At 44.7% G+C, this 13,150-nt stretch overlaps 1 protein-coding gene across 12 annotated transcripts in view; it reads left to right on the top strand.

Moving 5' to 3' along the window:
• The window catches only part of LOC105495870 (G-patch domain containing 2 like), an 84,221-nt gene extending 74,663 nt beyond the window's left edge, over positions 1–9,558 (top strand). For 2 of the 12 annotated variants that reach the window (XR_011625713.1, XR_011625709.1), the window contains 4 exons: positions 296–356; positions 4,303–4,393; positions 4,678–4,741; positions 8,241–9,558. The gene's annotated coding sequence lies outside the window, so the exon portion shown is untranslated. Of the gene's footprint in view, positions 1–295; positions 4,394–4,677; positions 4,742–8,240 lie in introns of all 12 variants that reach the window. The other 10 variants (XR_011625712.1, XR_011625708.1, XR_011625711.1 and 7 more) reach the window with 7 other exon arrangements.
• Positions 9,559–13,150: the final 3,592 nt, after the last annotated feature.

Raw genomic sequence — 13,150 nt, 5'->3', positions numbered from 1 at the left:
TACCAGAAATTCCACTGGGAAGTACAAACCGCATAGAAATATACATATACATCCATATATGCATCAAAACATATGTACACAACAGTGCTACATATAACAGTGAAAACTGGAAATGATACCAGTACCCATCAATAGGGTAATGAATTCCTAAGTGGTGGTATATTCATAGAACAGAACACTGTACAGAAATGAGGATTAACAAACTGTATGCAGCAACATGTATGAATCTCAGAATTACAGTGTTGAGCAAAAGAAGTCAAAGATGAGAATGCATTATATGATTCCATTTATACAGGGTTGAGAAGATGCAAAACGGAACTTTGCTGTTACAAATCAGGATTGTGCTTGCTGTAGATGTGAGTAGTCACTGGAGGGAGAAGAAGGGCCTGTGGAAATTGTGGTCATGTTCTGTCTTTGTTTAGAGGATGTGTTCTTGCTGTATCCCGAGTCTATCATGAAAGAGTGAATGCATGGCCTGGTTTTGACAGCAAGTGTAACATCTAGCATATGAGGGAATACCAATCCCCTACAAACCTCAGAAATTAAAGTTCACTGAAGACTCGTGAATGAATTAATGATGCTATAAAAAGGGCTCATGGGTGTGGGTTCACCTCCTTCCACCATCTGCTGTGTGAGGATGCAGCAAGAAGGTTCTCATCAGATTCTGATGCCTTGATCTTGGACTTCCCAGCCCCCAGAACTGTGAAAAGTAAACTTCTCTTATTTGTAAATTATCCAGTCTCAGGTGTTCTGTTACAGCAGTACGAAATAAACTAAGACAGTTCTCTTTGTAAAAGAGAGTGTACATGGAGCTGTACACTTATGATTGTGCATTTTTCTCGAAGCGTATTTTATTCAATGAAACAAGGCAAATGAAAGCCTAAAAAAGTGTATGAGCATGGAAAGGTGTTTTTGAGTGTAAGCGGATATCTGAGAGCTGAGGGGAGGGCATGTGCAGTCCCAGCTCCCCTTTAAGCCCAGAGCCTCAGCAGGAAGTATTACACAGAGTCCTTCCCTCCTGGACTGTCCGCGAGCTCCAACCCTCCTGCAGTTTGGGGATCCTTGAGGGCCCATGGCATTTTCTTTTCAAATAGGCTATCAGGCCATGTATATTCTCCACATTGTTTGAAAAGAAACTTCCACAGCATCAGACACATTGGGATTCTGACCCTGAGTCTTTTGGCCAGTATCTGTTCTGATTAGGATACTCACCCTCCTATACCATATCACTGGTGTGGGACTAAGTGCTTGCCAGTGTTTGTTTCTCCCTCTTCTCCTAACCTCAAAAGACCTGAGCCCCTCACTGGCCAGTGTGGGGTGGAGGAAAGACCCCAGGCCGCAGGGAAATGAGACTAATGGTGTACCAGAGTCCAGGGGAGAGTGACTCAGGCAGGAATGACTGTGACCAGTCGATGGGGTAGAACCCAAAGTGTGAAGTTGATTCCCTGTGGAGAGACGAATCCAGGGATGTGCAGCAACACTGTGTAGGATGTTTGCAACCCACAGCTTCAGTGGCAGCATCCTTGCAGGTTATTTGTGAATTGCATAACCGAAATGAATCATGTTCCTGTGAAGACACATGCTTTTAGTTTAAGATATTAAACAGTAGCTCCTGTGAGTAACACAGATATAATCGTATACATTTACGAATGCATTGGATAAAGTAGTACTTACAAGAACTCCAGTAGAATTGATATCCACACTGCATCGGTATGTAAAACATGAGTTGCCCAATTCCCCCAACAGGCAGAAAACAGACTCCTTGGCTCAGCCCCATGAGTCTGTACCACAGGAACCCTACATAGAATCAGAGTTGGAAAAGCCTGTTGCAGTTCACCTGGTTCAGCCTTTCCCAGGCAGAGGGCTCAGTCCCTGATTCCTGTCCCCAGGGAGCAAGGAAAGCAGGGAAAACCACTATTCATTTCTCCCAGCGCAACTCCTACGTGAAAGGGAAAAAGCAGTGAACAACCTGGAGCTTTCCAGAAGCAACACTGCAAAATAAACTAAGCAGCACAAAATAAACTAACACAGTTTCTGGATCTGTGTGGCTACAGCGCTGATGAGGTTAAATGCTAACAAGATGCCTTGTCTGGAACCAAAGGGTGAGCATAGCTCTAAGTATCTGGATATTATTGTTTTGCATCCCCATTTAAAAGATAATAAAGTGGTGGTGTTTCCTCTTTACCCTGAAACCCCAGAAGGAACAAAAATTCCCCTTTCTGTTACATACAAGATTCATGAGAGTTTTGTTTTGAATGTTGGATTCTTTTGGGGGAGGGGGAACATAAATACTTGGTGTTTGATGTGTGTGTGTGTATGTGTGCGTGCGCACGTGTGTGTGTGCGTGTGTGTACACAAAGAGGTTGCTTTCTCCCTCTCACTTCCCTGCATTACAAGTCTTTGCCTCTTGCTCTGAACTTGTAACTTTCCTCATTGTGCCAGGGGGCAGGCAGTTTCTAGGTTGTCGGTTTTCCAAGGTCGTCCTTTGAGATTAGTGTTCTGTGGGTTGCATCTGTAATAAGTCAGACAAGGGTTTCTTCAGCTGACTTAGTAGACTCTTCCCTTCTGATTTGATGCTGCTGAGGAAGTCCCAGCACAGCTCGTAGACTGTTTTGTTGCTATACATTCCTAAAAGAAAACAAAAGCAGAGTTTAATCATTTTTGGTGCCCACTCCTCATCTGTCTCCTCCCTCTGTGTCCTTCGATGACTGTGAGAGGGGGTGACAGTGTCTGGTAGAGTTGGTGGGGAGAGAAACAGTGGCCTGTGGGTTGGAGCTCAGAGAAAGAGGTTATCCTAGGATGAAATATCAAACCATATCACATTGATTTTCCCTTTGGGGGGCCCGGATATCACATCCTTCCATTTCCCTCTAGTCCCTGCCCGCCATCGACAGGGAAGCATTAACAGGGAATAATCAATGACGCCCTGTCCTGAAAATAAAAGGCTTGTCATGTCTCTCCATTTGGTGGAATGGATGTGGGACCAGGGGTCATGTGGCCGCTTCCATCTGTCTCCTGACAGAGGCACTGACTCAGATGTGCTTTCCATCCACAGGGCTGCAGCCCACAGCCAGGTGACTGCAAACTCTCCGTGGGCATCAAGAAAAACAAGACTTTAATTTCTTTGAACCCCTGTGTCAGGAGCTTGGCTGATGATGAAATATGGCAGCTTAGGAGTGGTGTGAGTGAACTTTAATTTCTGAGTTTTGTAAAGGATTGATATTCCCTCTTATGCTAGATACTGCTCATGCTGTCGAACCAGGCCATGCATTCACTGTTTCATGATAGAATCAGAAATTCAGAATTGACAGGGACTTTGCTCTGCGGTCCAGCCCCATTCCCCATCTGATATATGAGTTCACTACAACTTTCCTGGTAAACCCAATGATTGTCTGAACACCACTGCTGCCTCCTATAATTGCTCATCTGTTTGTCAGAAAGCTCAACTCTTAGCAAGTGTTTTCTTATACTTTACCAAAATCTATTTTCTGGTGTTTTTCTCGCAGTAGTCCCTCCACATGTTAACACGGGCCCTGGAAACAGAGGTGCGTTCTCCCAAGAAGCTGCCCTCTATGGCCCTGCGTAAGTGTCAATAAGGTGGCTCGCTTGCCTTATTTCCAGCAATAACCCCAATTTTCTTTGGAGAATCTGCCTTCCTCCACTCTCATGTCATGAGGTTTAATGACATCTCTCTCCCTCCTTTCTCCAAGCTCGATAGGTAGGCACAATTTCTAAAGCTACGCAGTGGGACTCACTGTCCTGAACTTTCAATCTTGATTTGGTGGTAGAAGGACAGCCCCCCTGCCCTGAGACAACACTCAGAGGCATGTATTCCAGCAAGAGTGCCCTGACAAGACAGTTCTGGCCACCCTTGCCTGGACCCTCCACCTTCCCATCAGTGTTATGAATTCTCCAGTCTTTTCCCAGGTAAGTCCAGTTTCCCTTCAATGTATGAGAGTTATAGTCTATTGCCTATAGCAATATAACTCTCAATGTAAAACAAAGTGCAGGTTTCAACAGTAACCAGGCTCTGAGGCCGGCCCGCCTTGACTCACGTTAGCCTCACTGACACAGCTCTCCTGGTTTCCTGGTGGGCACCTCATGCTTCAACCATCCATTAAGGGACAGCCTAGCCTTGTGGCTGACACAGAAGGGGAGTAAGAAGACCTTTGCTGAAATACAGATGGACCACATCCAAGAGTCTAATGTGGCAAAGACAGAAATGATGTCAATTGGATGTAGCGTGTGTGTGTTGTAAATGAACCCATGCGGCATCACTGTAATCACCATTTTGTTTTCTAGATGCTCAGAGGTTATTTAGGATCTGAGATTCTTGCTTGGCAGTCATGAGTAGCTCCTGTATTTGCAGAATGAATTCTCGGTGGGACCTTTGGTGAGTCTAACTTGGGCCTCAACTTCCTCAACTGTAAAATGGATGGAATAATTTTATTGATCCCACTGATCATACCTGCAAGCCTCTGGGTGGGACCTTACCACTTGTAGTCACATTGATCCTCTATACTTTGGCCCAACTATACTTGTTTGTTGGGAAGAACAAACAAGAATTTGTGTAAAAATACTTAGTAAAATGCAGTGCTTTATGTCTAGGCTGTAGTTTGTTATAAGAGCACCAACCCTCATCTTCTAAAATCTTCTGTTCTCTTGGTTGCCTCCAAGATCACTGACAATTTACCAGTCCCATTTTCAAGGGTTATCAGCATCTGGAAAGCAATTCATCGAGGTAAGCAGCTTTAATTCATTAGCATGGCTAGAGAGCAGGAGCACTTTTTATCACCTCTCCTCTTGGAGCTTTAATTCCCTCACCAACATTTGTATTACCCATTTCATGGTAAAAGACTTTATTTGACAGAAACGACAAGTAAATTAAGGGTGGGGGGCTTCTACCTTCTTTCTGATAATCACTACTGATCCTAAATAGTGGCCTGTGTTTTCTTTTTTTATACTTGCCCTAAACTTAACTTTAAAAAGCAGGAGCCATTTGTGATGCCCTGGGCTCTTTTTGCAAGTCTCAACTCATTGCTGGCTTCGGACTTCTGACACTCTTTAACCCAAAGTCAGCTTATTTATTAATTCACATTCCACTCTGCCAATAACAGAAGCCCATGAGAATAGAGGCAATATTTAGGAAAGTGTTTTGGGCATGGTATCAACTCAAAACCCCCTTGCCTGATTCAAGGAATGAAGCCCTCACTGTTGGTACTGATCAGGGAGTGATTCAAAGGGTTTGCCAGGCTGAAGCCCCCCATTATCGACTCACATCATCCGTCATCATGACCCTCTCTTTCCTGGAGCTGCCTGGCGCCCGGCTCAGGGCTTCATGTGACCTTCTGTGTAGGCCCTCGCTTTCTGTTTCTTCTTCCGACCCTTTATATTTGTCCTTCCCCCTTTTTAGTGGTGCCCATCAGAGTTCCTTCTGCAGCTGCCTAGATTTCTTTACATCCCATCTCCCTTTCTTTCCTTTTGGTGACATTTTTAGTGACAGAATCAGATTTGAGGTTTTGAGGAGTTCCTAGTCATGAACCATCTTTCTTTATGCTATGGAATCGCCCCTAGTATGGCTAAAATTAGAAACTACAGACACACACACAGACACACACACACACACACACACACACACACACACACACTCCTCTGGTTATCAAACTAAGCTACGTGTATCAGCATATTGTAGACCATTTGAAAAATATACAGAAGTAGAAAATGCAAAAATAAAATCATATGTATTACCACCCCCAAACAGATACTCATTTGCATTTTGTTATAATTTCTGTGGATGTTATTCTACATGTGTTTTGAATTCTACATGTATATAGTAATGATACTATGCCTCCAACATTTTGTGTTTGATGTGTTACGTAGCCATCCTCCCACATAAATATATATATAACAGGGTCTCACTTTGTCACCCAGGATAGAGTGCAGTGGGGCAAATACATCTCACTACAGCCTCAACCTCCCAGGTCAAGCAATCTTCCTGCTTCAGCCCCCCAAGTAGCTGGGACTATAGGCGTGCGCCACCACCCTAGGCTAATTTTTGTATTTTTTGTAGCAATGGGGTCTCATCATGTTGCCTAGGCTGGTCTCGAACTCTTGGGCTCAAGCGATCCTCCTTCCTCAGCCTCCCAAAATGCTGAGATTACAGGCATGAGCCACCGCACCAGGCTTTCATGTTAGTATATATTTTTATAAGTGCTATATTTAATGGCTGTATCAAACACACAGTGTTCCTCTTATTGAACATTGCAGTTGTTCCCAGGCCTTTTTTTTTTTTTTTTTCTTTTTTTTTGAGACAGAGTCTTACTCTGCCGCCCAGGCTGGAGTGCAATGGTGCGATCTCAGCTCACGGCAACCTCTGCCTCTCGGGTTCAAGCAATTCTCCTGCCTCAGCCTCATGAGTAGTTTGGATTACAGGTGCCCGCCACTGCCCCCGGCCCTTTTTTCTTTTATAAATAACTCTGCTCGAAGTTAGCGGGAGCACAGTGCACAAGACCACCCTCACTTCTGACACCAATTGCAAGTCCGGGGGTGTTCCAAAAACCATTGTGGGCTTTGATAATTCACTAGAAAGACTCACAGAACTCACTGATAGCTGTTGTACTCACAGTTATGGGTTATTACAGCTAAAGGGCACACATTAAAATCAGCCAAGGAAAGAGGTGCAATTGGCAGAGTCCAGGAAGGTTGCAGGCATGGAGTTTCCAGTTGTCCTTTACCCACGGAGTGCTGGGCAGTGTTATTTTCCAGCACTGATGTGTAACAATGCACACAGAATATTGGCAACCAGGGAAGCTCACTCGAGTCTTGGCATCCTGAGATTTTGTTGGGGCTCCACAGTTGACTGCCCGTGCAGCTGATCTTTAGTCTCCAGCCTCTCCAGAGGTAAAATGGATACTGCATGGCCCAATGTCCCCATCATAAATCACTGTGAAACTGTCCAGTGGCCAAGGCCCCAGGCAAACAAAGGCACTCTTATCAGGCAGGACATGCCAAGGGCCCAAAGCTCACCTTCCTGCAGCAGAGAACAAAGGCCAGACTGCTTTTTGGGTAAGGTGGATTCTTTACTACACAGCCTATGACAAATATCTTTGTGCAGAAGCATTTTCCATTTGGAGGGTTAATTTTTAGGGTATCATCGGAAGTGGAATTATTGGAGCAAAGGACATAAATATTTTAAAGGTCGTTGATTCATATTGCCAAGATGCTTCCCAAGACTAGACCAATTTGTCTTCCATTCCTCTCCACCCCCACCCAGCAGGTATCAGAGCATCCGTTTTATCACTCCCTCACGTGCAATGGGCATTGCCATTTTTTAAAAAATTCTAGCAATTTGATAGATACAAAGGGGTGGTTTCAAATAATTTTCATTTGCATTTCTGATTACAAATGAGGGCAAATACTTGCCCATCTTTAAAGATTTTCTTGTGGAGAATCTTGAACACCCATAAAAGCTGATAGAATAGTTTGATGAATTCCCACATGCCCATCATCCCAGCTCCACAACCATCGATCAGCTCCTGGGAATTCTACCTCATCTGTAGCCCCACTTTCTTCTCCCACTGTCATAGTGTTTTTGAAGAAAATCTCCTGGACACATCATTTTATTTGTAATATTTCAGTATGAATTTCTGAAAGATACGGACTCTTCATTAAACATTCACAAACACAATGATCATACTTTAAAAATTAATGATAAGTCCTTAATGTCATCATAGACCCAGTTAGTATTTAAATTTCCAATTGTTTCGTAAATAACAGGGTTTTTTTTTTTTACATTAAAAACAATTAGGGTCCAGGCCAGGTGTTGTGGCTCATGTCTGTAATCCCACCACTTCGGGAGGCCAAGGCAGGAGGATCACTTGAGGACAGGAGTTTGAGACTAGTCTAGGCAACATAGCAAGACCTCCTCTCTACAAAAATAAGAAAAAGGAAAAGTTAGCCAGGCACAGTGGACACACCTGCGGTCCTAGGTACTTAGGAGGCTGAGGCAGGAGGATCACTTGAGCCCAGGAATTTGAGGCTGCAATGAGCTCTGATTGTGCCACTGCACTCCAACCTGGGCAACAGAGCAAGAACCTGTCTCTAAAAAATAAAAAATAAATTAGGATCCCAATGAGGACCAGATATTGAGATTCATGGAGATTCATAGATATGTCTTTTAATGTAATAGATGTCCTTAATTCTTTAATCTATGGTTTCTTTCTCTGTCTCTTTCTCTCCAGCTGCTTTCGTGTAAGACATGGCTTAATGTTCACTGTTGTACCTCTGGTGCCTAAAACAGCAGGTGTGGCAGACAGATTTCAAGATGTCCCATGATTGCTGCCTCTTGGAGTCTACAGCTTTGTGTAATCCCCTCCCCTTGGCTGTGGCTTGCTTCTGGCCAATAGGATGTGGCAAAGGTGATGAGATGTCATGCCCATGGTTATGTTACAGAGGAGTCTGTCTTGTTATCACTCTCTCTTTCTCCCTCTCCCTGTTGCTGGCTTTGAAGGAACAAGCTTCCATGAAATAAATGACCATGTTGGAGAAGCCCATGTGGCAAGGAACTGTCAGCAGTCTCTAAGAGCTGAGGGTAGACTTCAGCAAGAAACTGAAACCCTCAGTCTGACGGCCACAAGGAAATAAATTCTGCCAACAACCTGAAGAAGCTTGGAGCAGATCTTTCATCAGTTGAGCCTCTGATGAGATTGCAGCCCCAGCTGTTACCTGGATAGCAGCTGGTAAAACCCTTCAGCAGAGAAGCCAGCCAAGCTGTGTGTAAACTTCTGACCTGCAGAAACTATAGATAATGAGTGTGTGTTATTTAGAACTGCTAAGTTTGTGGTGGGTAGTTAAGCAGCACAGAAAATGAATAAAGTAGGCAGGAAGTGATGGCTCATGCCTGTAATCCCAGCACTTTGGGAGGCCGAGGCTGGCAGATCACCTGAGGTCGGGAGTTCGAGACCAGCCTGGCCAACATGGAGAAACTGCGTCTCTACTGAAAATACAAAATTAGCAGGGTGTGGTGGTGCATGCCTGTAATCCCAGCTACTTGGGAGGCTGAGGCAGGAGAAATGCTTGAACCCCGGGAGGTGGAAGTTACGGTGAGCCAAGATCGCACCATTGCACTCCAGCCTGGGCAACGAGAGTGAAACTCCATCTCAAAAAAGAAAAAAAAAAAAGAAAAAGAAAAGAAAAAAAAATGAATACAGTAGACATTCACTAAACTATATTGAATTGAATGACTGATATGGTTTGGCTGTGTCCCTACCCAAATCTCACCTCGAATTGTAATAATTTCCATGTGTTAAGGGTGGGGCCAGGTGGAGATAATTGAATCATGGGGACGGTTTTCCCCATACTATTTTTGTGGTAGACTTAACTCGAATAAGTCTCATGAGATCTGATGGTTTTACAAATGGGAGTTCACCTGGACAAGCTTTCTTGCCTGCTGCCATGTAAGACATGCCTTTGCTTCTCCTTTGCTTTCTGCCATGATTGTGAGTCTTCCCCAGCCATGTGGAACTGTGAATCCATTAAATCTCTTTTTCTTTATAATTACCCAGTCTTGGGTATGTTTTTATTAACAGTGTAAAAATGGACTAATATAACGACCAAACGTGAAGGCTAGTTAAGACCGGATCAGACACTGTGCTTTTAGCTGAATGAGTCCTCTGGTCATTGACCAGATGGTTGAACTTCACTATCCTTTGCTTCTGAGGTGGTTTTGTGACCCACGTCAGCACTAGTTGAGGTGGTCAGGCCCTCCTTCCAGCCAGGCTGATTGTGGCATTCTCTGACAATTGCTTCACCTCCTCTCACCTTCCCCCATGATCTCCTTGCAGCCTGCCCACACTAGCCTTAGGGTGATTTTCTGGAGAGGCAAGCGTCTTCATGTGAGACCCGCCAAAGGGTGTATACCTTCTCAACAGACCCTGCAGTTTCTTCTCCAATGTGGACAACGCTGAGTATATGATCTTTGGGTGTCTGTCTGCACTTTCTTTGCCCTGTGAATATTTCTGTTTATGGTGTAATTTACTTTCTCCTCTCCACATAGCTTCTCCAGTCTGATTTCTGAATGGTTGTAAATTGCTCCCAACAAAAAGCTTTAGAACATAAGCATTCAGCCTTGAGCTGAGCCTATGTGGTCACTGTGCAGATCCGTCCACCCTGGGACCCTCCCTTGTGCCCCCCGCCCCATGCAGGGACAGTTTTCCCTTTTTGTCTCCATGGCCCATGGCTCTGTTCGCTCTCTCTAGTGTTCTCTCTGTCACCTCTCCTTTCCTAGCCTGGGTGTTTGAAAACAATCATTGTCAGAATATGACATTTAATCTGTTTTCATTTTTTATTCTAAAAAGAGGAAGCGAAGACTAGCAGTAAGATGCAGATGACTAATAAAAGAATTCCTCACAGCTGTTCAGGGATATATATTCTTTCTGCAGCGGAGCAAGACAGATTCCCATCACAGCTCGGGGACTTGTTCCTTGAAGCCCCTCATCTGTCATGCTCCGGGGATGAAGGGGGCAGTGGAGAAATGTCATTATGGATGTAACTGGACTCAGAAGTGACTGGTCAAGGTTGGCACTGCAGTCCTGATGGAGCTGCTTATGGAAGTTTTCCTGGGAGGCACTGCTGGCTGGTGGAAAGGGCAGCTCCAAACAGCCCGTGCTTGTGGTTGATTCCCAGGTTCTGTCCAACCAGACCACCTTAGAGCTGAAATAAGTCCCTCCAACATAGCTATCCAAGGAAAATACCCTTCTACCCATTCCAAACCAGATAGGAAATCAAACCAAGTATTTTCTCAGATTTTGCACCAGACCTGAACAGGTGCTCTAATCATCTGCTCTAATGCCATTGGCCCATCTCCCTGGGGACTCTGAGCAGAGTGGAACCAGGGTGGTCTGGATCTGTACCTGGTGCATTACACCAACAGGGAGGAATGCTTGGATCTGCAGTGCCTGCATCAGGCTGACCAATCCTGTATGGATATTGACTTAGTCTCAAAGGGAGAAGGCTAAGGAAGACAGAGATCAGCCGATCTATAAGATACAGATTCTACTGGGTGCTGTGGCTCACGTCTGTAATCCTAGTACTTTGGGAGGCCGAGGTAGGTAGATCACCTGAGGTCAGGAGTTTGAGACCAGCCTGGCCAATGTGGTGAAATCCTGTCTTTACTAAAAATACAAAAATTAGCCAGCTGTGGTGGTGGGCACCTGTAATCCCAGTTACTCGGGAGGCTGAAGCAGGGGAATCTCTTGAACCCGAGAGGTGGAGATTGCAGTGAGCTGAGATTGCACTGCTGCACTCCAACCTGGGCGACAGAGCGAAACTCCGTCTTGAAAAAAAATAGAAAAAAGACACAAATTCCTTCTCCATACTCCCTTTTCCTAACCCCAGGAAACAACTTGAGCAAAGAGCTTTTCAGCCACTAATAGTTGTCCTTCCCCTTTCTGCTCCTGCCTTCAGGCTCGCCCATCCACCTTCCACCAGAGGCAAAGAAGCTGCCTCGCGCCCACTGGCCCACAGCATCGACCAGCCCCCTTGGGCTTCTCCACCTAACTGGACCCATGGCTGTCATGCCTTGACTGCCCTTCCTCCCAGGTTTCGAGTTTGCTTGGGGAGAGAGCCTTTCTCTTTTCTCCCCCACTTTTAAATGTATTTCCTTATTGTCAGCCTCATTCCTAAAAGGATTGGAAATATCTGACAAAAACAAAAACAGTGCAGCAAAGGAGGACACCCAGGCAGGGGAAATAAAGGCAGGAAACATGAGGCAAAGCCACGTGAGGCTCTCATACCAAAGGCTGATTGATGTTCACTTGCTAATTTGAGTCTGCGTTTTCTGGAAGAAGGAAACATAATCAACAATTCCCTTCACAGTGTCCACGAGATAAAAGCAAACGAGCTGTTTGGGAGAAAGTTCTGAAGTGCCAGATGCATCTCTAGTGGGATGTTTATCCTTTTAAGGATGTGAGCAACACCCTCAGTCATGAAGAGTTTCATGAGCCATACAATTATTAAAAATTTTTAACTTTCTTATTAAGATTCCTGTGAAGATCACTGGCATTTGAATTCTGATTGTCTTTAGAAAGACTGTGTGTCTCATGAAATCGTGTTTGAAAATACACTGTATTTTATCATTTTTCTTCCTCCTCCTTCTCCTATTTCTCTACTCTGTCTCTCCCCTTTCCCATTCTCTTCCTTACCCTTCTTTCTTTTTTTCTGAGACAGGGACTCACTGTGTCACCCAGGCTGGAATGCAGTGGTGCTCACTGCAGCCTCTACCTCCCAGGTTCAAGTGATCCATCTCAGCCTCCCAAGTAGCTGGGACTATAGGAGTGTGCCACCATGCCCGGCTAATTTTTGTATTTTTTGTAGAGATGGGGTTTCACCATGTTGCCCAGGCTGGTCTCGAACTCATGGGCTCAACGGATCTGCCTGCCTTGGCCTCCCAAAGAGCTGGGATTACAGGCATGAGCCCTTACCCTTCTTGAAAGGACACTAGACATTTTCCATTCTCAGGGGTCAGGGGGTTTGGGCTTTGGTACTTAACCTATGAATGGTTGTCTATGCCATTCATTGTGCTATGTGTGTCCTGTGTCCTGATCTCTCTGTGCAGTTTCTGTGCTGGTGTGTTTATGCATGAACAATAATAAGTGAAAGTATCCAGCCCAGCTACTTTACTGAGTTATTATTAAATCACATGCAATGAGCTGTGTTTTTTTTTTGAAGCAGTGTTTCTCAAACTCAAGCATATTTTAGAAAAGTTTGTTAAAACACAGATTGCTGGGCCTCACCCTGGAGCTGCTGATTTTGTAGTTCCAGGTGGGACTGAGAATTTACATTTCTAACAGGGTTCTAGGTGGTGCTGTCGCTGTTGGTCTCGGTATCATTGAGAACCACTGTTCTAAAGAAACTTCCTTTCCTTTCCCTTAAACCATCCTAGGTTGGACAACCAGTTGTAGTCCATTTGGGAGTTCCCATCTCATTAAAAACTGAGAACATCCTGAGCCAGGCAAAGATGCTCTTTGTACTTTTAGTTTCATTCTGAACCCAAGCCAGAAATCTACCTAAGCAACTCACATGGGAGTCAAGAGGAAGCAAATATTTAGACTTTACGAGCATGTGCATTCTATACTGACCAGTGTTGAATTTT

The sequence above is a fragment of the Macaca nemestrina genome, chromosome 7 (genome assembly GCF_043159975.1).
Source record: "Macaca nemestrina isolate mMacNem1 chromosome 7, mMacNem.hap1, whole genome shotgun sequence".
In the NCBI taxonomy this organism is placed as follows: domain Eukaryota; kingdom Metazoa; phylum Chordata; class Mammalia; order Primates; family Cercopithecidae; genus Macaca; species Macaca nemestrina.
The sequence above is the reverse complement of the archived record's forward strand: the minus strand, read 5'-3'. Positions and strand labels throughout refer to the sequence as shown.